Raw genomic sequence first — 8946 nt, forward strand, 5'->3', positions numbered from 1 at the left:
TACGGCACTGCGTAGGATCCTACGGTCTTGGCGTGCATCCGTGCGTCGCTGCGGTCCGGTCCCAGGTCGACGGGCACGTGCACCTTCCGCCGACCACTGGCGACAACATCGATGTACTGTGGAGACCTCACGCCCCACGTGTTGAGCAATTCGGCGGTACGTCCACCCGGCCTCCCGCATGCCCACTATACGCCCTCGCTCAAAGTCCGTCAACTGCACATACGGTTCACGTCCACGCTGTCGCGGCATGCTACCAGTGTTCAAGACTGCGATGGAGCTCCGTATGCCACGGCAAACTGGCTGACACTGACGGCGGCGGTGCACAAATGCTGCGCAGCTAGCGCCATTCGACGGCCAACACCGCGGTTCCTGGTGTGTCCGCTGTGCCGTGCGTGTGATCATTGCTTGTACAGCCCTCTCGCAGTGTCCGGAGCAAGTATGGTGGGTCTGACACACCGGTGTCAATGTGTTCTTTTTTCCATTTCCAGGAGTGTACTACTTCAATGAACTCTTTCAAGAGTGTCGAAATCCTTTTGACACACAACAGCATGAAGCTTAAGATTTCCGAAAATAAATCTTCGTTTCTAATTGATTGCTCTATTCCGAAATGGCGTAATATATACTTTATAAACACTAAAAAACAATAAAATAAAGCACACTATTGGCATTCAAAATAATAAAAGTGTGAAAAACATTCAGTTAAATTACACATCTCCTATAACATATGCTTATCTGTTGATGTACAGTAATCATATTAAAAAACTCAAGTAAACCTACAACATTTTGAATTAGAAAAGGCGTAGAGTGGCAATTTTTAGACATGTACGTAAATTGGATGCACTTGAAAAGCAATATAATTGACGGATCATTGATGATGTAATGGTGAACGGGAAGGGCTGAGAAGCATGGTGGATTTATAGTAATGATTCGAAACACCTTAAGGGACAAAAAAATTTTTCTCTTATATTTTGTCATTTATTCGAATTATGTGGCTTTATTTGTGAGTCTGTAATCAATGTGCCTATTCTCCACAATGATTTCTTTTGTGTGTATGGATATTAGCATGCCGGGTATATATTATCCATACTAACGAAATGTGGGAATCCCAGTAGCGTATCCATTGTTTCTGCAATTTATTCCCGCCTCCAGTACAGTTCGTGCTAGTTCTTCTGTCTTCAGCTATGGCGTTACGAAGTCCGGTGTGGGATTATTTTATGAAGATAAATCCTGAGAAAATTAAATGTAACTTGTGCTCCGCAGTGTTGTCGTTTAAAAGTAGTTCAACTTCTTGCTTAAACAGACACTTGCGACATAAGCATCCAACAGTTAATTTAAGTGAAACTCGTTCGAAATCAGTCTTTATGAATCTGGGCAGTGACGAAACCAGTTCAGTTTCCACAGCAACTGTTCAGGAATCTGCCATTCCAGTGCCTGTGCGTCAAGATGAACAATCTGTGCAAGAAAAACCCAGCACTTCCACCAGTTCAGTTCTGGGTAGGTGTGGTAAACAAACAAAGATTACTAGATTTCCATCAAGACCAGTGCCTTCATCCAAACGAGCCAAAATAGACGATCAGATTTTAAGACTCGTTGTTAAAGAATATCTTCCATTTAATGTAGTTGAGAGTGTAGAGTTTAGAAAAATGACTTATTTATTAAATGAAAACTATGTACCACCAAGTAGAAAAACACTCTCCCACAGTTTACTCTCTCAAGTGTTCGACAGCACACTAGTGCGAGTAAGATCTGCAGTGCAAGCTGCATCCTACATCTGCATTACAACTGATGGATGGACATCTGTGAAAAATGAGAATTACATTGCAGTGACTGCTCACTTCATTGATGAAAACTGCAATCTGAAGTCATATTTGTTATCTAGTTTTAAATTCCATGACAAGCATACAGCAGAAAACATTTCCAATGAATTACAAAATGTTACTTCAACTTGGGGTATCACCAATAAAATTGTAGCTTGCACTACAGATAACGCACCTAATATGGTGAAGGCAGTGATGATGTGCAAATGGTGGCATGTACCTTGTTTTGCACATATACTGAATTTAATCGTGCAAGCAAGCCTTGAACCAATTACAGACACAAGGGCAAATGTGAAGTCAATAGTGGAATTTTTCAAACGAAGTCCTCAAGCACTTGTGAAATTACACAATATTCAGGAGCAAATGGGCTCCCCTATTTTAACACCGAAACAAGATTGCCCTACGAGATGGAATTCCACATATGAAATGTTTGACAGGCTTTTGAAAATCAAAGAGCCTTTGCAAAGCACCCTTGCCATCCTCAGTGTGGATTCACAAACAAAACTGTCCAATGAAGACTGGTTAGTTATTGAAAAATCTTGTGAAATGCTATCTCCTTTTGAACAAGTCACAACAGAAATTAGCAGTGAAAGAAAAGTAACCTTGTCAAAAGTTGTCTTATTAAGCAAAGGTTTACAAAGTCATTGTCTGAGACTAAAAAACTCAGATCACAGCAATGAAGCCACTAATACAGTAATTGCTAAACTTGAGGACGGAATCTGTACCCGCCTCGTTCAAAAGTTTGCAGATAAAGCAATTGCTTGTGAGGCAACATTACTGGATCCTCGCTTCAGGGAGCATGGTTTTCCAAAAACTGGGCATCGATTAAAAGAAACAAAAGATGCCATAATTAACAAGTGCTGTGCAATACGACAGAAACCCACTCGGTGTTCTACAGAAAATCCGCCACCAGCCAAACCAGTTGAGGTGAGCACATTCACTTCTAGCAGTGGCAACATTTGGCAAGATTTTGACCAAGCTGTAGGTTGCTTGATCCAAAGTGTAGACAATCCACGTGCTGCAAGTATAGTCGAGCTTGATAAATATATGAAGATGCCACTGATACACAGATCACAAGATCCATTGCTGTGGTGGAAAGAAAATCATGTGTTGTTTCCTGCACTGTTTGAAATAATGAAACGACGTCTTTGTATTATGGCCACCTCTGTTCCATGTGAGTGCATATTTTCAAAGCAGGGGCAAACAATAACAGACAGACGATCCCGTCTTTCAAGCGAAAAAGTATCAAAAATGATATTTCTAAACTACAACTTAGAATAGTCACAGCAGATCTACTCAGAATTGAAACAGGAAAATTTCAATTGATTTTGTTCTTCTCTGGACAGAGTGCACTGAATTTATATTTGATTGTATTTTGTTTAGTCCACTAAACTGTGTATGTAGCTACCTTACAAGAACATTTTTCTCAAATTTGTTGCACACAGAAGACACGTTTTCGCTCAGCATTCAGTGAGTTTAATTTTTTTTAGTGTGTTATTTATTTATTTATGTGTTTGAGAATAATTACCTGATTTGTGTATGTATATGTTTGTGTGTATATTTTTGTAAATGTGCTGTGTTTGGTTATTACACTATAGGCATCTTGATACTTGTGTATGATAAAAAATTCTCAGGCGAATCAACAATTGTACGATACTTTTGTTTTTGGCGTTCAGATACTGTGATAAAAATTGCATTTCTACAACAACGTAATTTCATCTCTGATTTCATGGGCAAGTATATAATAAAATGGTAATACATCTGCTTGCTGTGACTACTTGAGGGAACTCCATGTACCTGTACCTCAAACAAACTTCTTTAGCAAGAACTATAAGTGGTGTAGAGGCAGATTTGCCATGATACAGGTATCACAAAGGCATTACACTGTAGGAACTGCTTTAAATTTTCGTCTGGATTTTATACTTCAAAGAAACATACGAATCTCTGCATTTCCTTTACCTTGAAATGTTTTCCTATTCTATCAAGTGTACTTACTATGAGATGTATCCAGCTAACTTGTGAATGTTTGATGAGAAACTGCCATACTTGACCATTGCGCTATATCCTCCAGTCTGTTACGGTAATTTTTTGATCTGTGTGCATCAGTCACTTTGCATCCTGCTCTGTGTGACAAACAATGGAAAATTTATCTGTGGGTAGTAAAAGTGTGAGTGGCATACTCATAAATGTTAATTCAGTGCCTCGCTTCCAGGATGTTATCTCAATAAATCATATCTCATGATATGCCTTTTCAAGAGCACATACAGATTATCACTCATAAAACCTATCAAAATTATGCACTAGAATACAGGGAAACGAGTTTGGCAAAATCTGTTATGTCAAACGTATTAAGTCTGACCTCGGCCGATTGGAAAATATGAAAGTCACATGACACGAAAGCAGTTCATTTGCTGCTACACGAAATATGGAACTACAAAGACGCCGAAGTGAAAGTTTCACACTTTCTGCGATATGATTGGCGGTCTCGCACCTCATTTGTGTTCTTATGACAATATTCATACAGTAGACACTCAAGATTATATAATGTGACGGCCGATACAATTATAAGACACAAACTGTTTCACTGTTTCGAAACATTACAGTGTACTGTTTCATTTGTTTCGAAACAGTTATAAGGCACAAACTGTTTCACTGTTTCGAAACAGTTAGTGATAGTACAACTCCATGATAACCTGTTAATCCTCACAGATAGATGTATGGAACACCAACCTTTCTATACTTCAGAAAGCAGTGAGCAACTGCGAGAGTGACTGCCGACGTTCTATCATAAGGAAAAGAGGTGAAACCTGGTGTAAATGATGAATCGCTGAGTAGTATGTGCCTCGGTCGCGCAAATCAAAGCCCGTTTCTTTTTCTTACTATCGCATAAAAGGATTCCACATTTTACTCCCAATTTATCTCTTGTATCTATTTATAATATTATCTGCCAGACTAATTTCAGTCGATTCGTTTAGCCAGGACGTAAAACGAAACGTCCGAGTTAAACAGGACCTTAAAAAGGCTCATCTTCATTTATTCGGAAAAAATTTATTTATTTCTTATTTTCTCTCTCTCCCGAATTATGAGAAATCCACAATGAAATATTTCTTTATTTGGCAGTATGATAACTTTACTGCCGAATGAATTAAAATACAGTCTTCAATGCTGAAAACTCCTCTATGATATATAACATCCGTTGTCGTTTACCAGGCGATTACTTACAAATACATTAGAGATGTGACGGTTGGACTCTGTTCCGAGGATAATGCGAGTAAGACGTTTCACAATAGGGCATCGTTCTGTTGTAAAACTTGAAGACATGACATATCGCCGTTCCACAAGTGAGTCACCTTTATGGACAGATACACAGTAGCAAATGACTATCGGTGGCCGCCTTCCACTGTAAATATGACAAATTATTCATATTGTCCAAATCTTCCGTGAAGCAACATTAAAATTAAATAGACTGCCGGAGAAACAAATAACTATTCCTCAAATCAAGGAAAGTACTGGTACAAAAATAATGAAAAAATTATTTTTATGTCGTTGTTTCTACAACTAAAAATTATTACCGTTTGAAAATAATAATATAACATCTGAAAAAGAATAACTATTAACAAAAGACTATGAGGAAAAATAATTATCATGAATATTTGTAAACAGTTTAAAGAAATACTTAATTCATAGTTTATTCAGTCAAATCGTTATGTGAATGTCCTGTATATCAATTATCTTTACATGACATCAACAGGGAAACTACACCCATGCTCATAAATTAAGGATAATTGCAGAATGTGATGCCACGCAACGTGACACTACACAAAACTGGCGCTAACAAGCATAGGCACGTAGGGAACACACATGACACAGATCTGTAAGTCCACGGTATTGGTGATTAGTTAAGAAAACCGTCCCGAAACACACGTGCAACAAAACTCCACTGTTTCCTGCGCATGTACCCCGACATCAATATGGGATATGATCACCATGCACACGTACACAGGCCGCACAACTGGTTGGCATACTCTGGATCAGGTGGTCGAGCAGCTGCTGGGCTATATATAGCCTCCCATTCTTGCATCAGTGCCTGTCGGAGCTCCTGAAGTATCCTACGGGTTTGAAGGCATGCAGCGATACGTCGACCGAGAGCATCCCAGACGTGCTCGATGGGGCTTAGGTGTGGAGAACAGACAGGCCACTCCATTCGCCTGATAGCTTCTTTTTCAAGGTACTCCTCCACAATGGCAGCTCGTTGGGTCCGTACGTTATCATCCATCAGGAGGAAGGTGGGACCCACTGCATCCCTGAAAAGGCGGACATACTGGTGCAAAATGATGTTCTGATACACCTGACCTGTTACAGTTCCTCTGTCAAAGACATGCAGGGGTGTACGTGCACCAATCATAATCCCACCCCACACCGTCAAAGCACGACCTCTAAACAGGTCCCTTTCAAGGACATTAAGGGGTTGGTATCTGGTTCCTGGTTCACGCCAGATGAAAACCCGGCGAGAATCACTGTTCAGACTATACCTGGACTCGTCCGTGAACACAACCTGAGACCACTGGTCCAATGACCGTGTCCTGTCTTTACGGGCTTTATGGGCTCTCTGTGACCAGGGGTCAATGGAATGCACGTTGCAGGTCTCCAGGCGAATAAACCATGTCTGCTTAGCCGTCTGTAGTCTGTGTGTCTGGAGACAACTGTTTCAATGGCTGCGGTAACGTGCCGAGCAAGGCTACCTGCAGTACTCAGTGGTCGTCTGCGGGTACCGATGGTGAGATATCGGTGGTCTTGTGATGCTGTACATTGTGGACGTCCCGTACTGTAGCGCCTGGGCGCGTTTCCTGTTTGCTGGAAGAGTTGCCATAATCTTGATATCACACTTTGAGGCACACGGAATGCCCGTGCTGTGTTTGACCAGCCTCCAATCGCCCTAGTATTCTATCCCTCATATCGTCATCAATGTATGTTCTTTGAGCCATTTTCAACACACAGTCACCATTAGCACGTCTGAAATTGTCTGCACACTTACTCGCTGCACTGTACTCTGATATGCACCCACACACCTCTGCGTATGTGGACTGCTGCCAGCGCTACCGAGCGACGACCGCAGGTCAAATGCACCGCATTGTCACCCCGAGGTGATTTAAACGCGCAAGCCGCCCACCAGAGCGTTGTTCCACCATTTATCAGCTCTATCCTTAAATCCTTAATTTATGAGCATGAGTGTATAAACTGAGTTAACAAATTTAGCTAAAAATACGCTCTAAGCAAAATAATGTCTCACCACGAAGGAATTATCCGAATATGACTGAAATGGGTAGATGTGTTGTGATGTGATGTAAACGTACAGACAAACAAACAACTACAATTTCAGAAAAATTGGAAAATTTGTTAAAAAAAAAAAGAGTTGCACAAACAGATCTAGTCAACAACGCGTTGGCCCACCTCTGGCCCTTATGCAAGCAGTTATTGGGCTTCGCATTGATTGACAAGAGTTGTTGGATGTCGTCCTGAGGGATGTCGTGCCAAATTCTGTCCAATCGGCACGTTAGATCGTCAAAATCCCGATCTGGTTGGGTGGACCTCCCATAGTGCTCCAAACTTCACAATTGGGGAGAGATCCGGCGGCCTTGCTGGCCAACGTAGGGTTTGGCAATCTCGAAGAGAAGCAGTAGAAATTCTCGCCTGTGTGGATGGGCGTTATCTTGCTGAAATGTAAGCCCAGGATGGTTTACCACGAAGGGCAACGAAACGCGGAATAGAATATAATCGACGTACTGCAGTGCTGAAGGGGGCCGCGAATGACGAACAAAGGAGTATTGCTATGAAAAAAATGGCACCCCTGACCATCTCTCCTGGTTGTGGCGTCGTATGGCGGGTGACAGTCAGGTTGGTGTCCCACCGCTGGCCGGCGCGTCTCCAGACACGTTTCCGCTGGTCGTCGGGGCTCAGTTCGAAGCGGGACTCTCCACTGAAGACAGTTCTACTCCAGTCAATGAGATTCAAGACTGAAAACGTGTCTGGAGGCTCCATGACATATGGAGTTTGCGTAAAGAACGATGAACCATTTTGTTCGATAATCATCTCGAAGTTTTCACCAAGCAGAGATATAATTTCGTGACTTAGGAGTGCCCTATTTCACTAAGAAGCAGTCGTGCTCCTGCCTCCCTCCACCCTCCAAGGCCATTTCACACTCTTCTTCTTTCAGTCTGGACTTCAGCGAGGAAGTGATCAGGATGAGTGCGGATTGTTTGGAACGCCGCTATTATTACCGACAGTGCTGTTAGATTAAACATATCAGATACTGCCTTGTTCGACACAGAAGTTACAACAATTTTTAACGGCGCAAATTCCTGGAATCTGGAATTATTCAGCCTTAACTGTCCCAAATTTCCTCATTTAAGTATGCTTCTTTCACTTCTTGCAACGTAGGAAGATCATAAATTAAATTTTCCCTCAGACATTTAAGTCTCTAATTTATCTACGATAACATTGGAAGCTGAAGAAGTGAATTACAATTTGTACTGACGTCGGATCTCGGACCCGAGCTTCCTTACTTATTAGGCTGATATGCTGACCATTACACTACCACAGCATTACGGTCAACATTGCTGCCCGAACTTCCCAAGTCAAGTATCCTCCCCAATACAAACACCAATTCACATCTCCCCTTATATTGTCACTATTACCACGGCTCACCGACACTGGAGTAGCACCCTAGCATGATGACGATAATGCTGTGGTGGTGTAATGGTCAGCATATTTGCCTAGTAAGCAAGAAGACCAGGGTTCGAGTCCCGGCCGCAGCATATATTTTAATTCATTTCTTCAGCTTCCAACTTTATCGTAGAAAGATCATTTTCTGCATTCCAGAATGTCCTGGCAGATAAACGTATGTGGCTAAATAAGGATAATGTGGATTATTATTTAGTTAATCTATGGTTTTTAGTGCTGGGGCTTCCAAAGACATGTTCGGCTCACCTTTGATACAGATTTTTTTCATTTCAGCAGAAAGGTTGCATTTGTAAGGGAACTGGATTCTGCCGGGGAAGAAAGGAATTCAGAAGGAATGGCTGTGGCCCATAGTAAGGGGCCAGTCGTAGTATTTGCTTAAACTGAAAAT

General features: G+C 41.6%; 1 non-coding gene across 1 annotated transcript; it reads left to right on the forward strand.

Moving 5' to 3' along the window:
• The first annotated feature begins 8559 nt into the window (after nucleotides 1-8559).
• Nucleotides 8560-8632, forward strand: Trnat-agu (transfer RNA threonine (anticodon AGU)). Its single transcript has one exon. It is a non-coding gene; the product is annotated as a tRNA-Thr (tRNA).
• Nucleotides 8633-8946: the final 314 nt, after the last annotated feature.

Source organism: Schistocerca cancellata, chromosome 1, assembly GCF_023864275.1.
Source record: "Schistocerca cancellata isolate TAMUIC-IGC-003103 chromosome 1, iqSchCanc2.1, whole genome shotgun sequence".
Lineage (NCBI taxonomy): Eukaryota > Metazoa > Arthropoda > Insecta > Orthoptera > Acrididae > Schistocerca > Schistocerca cancellata.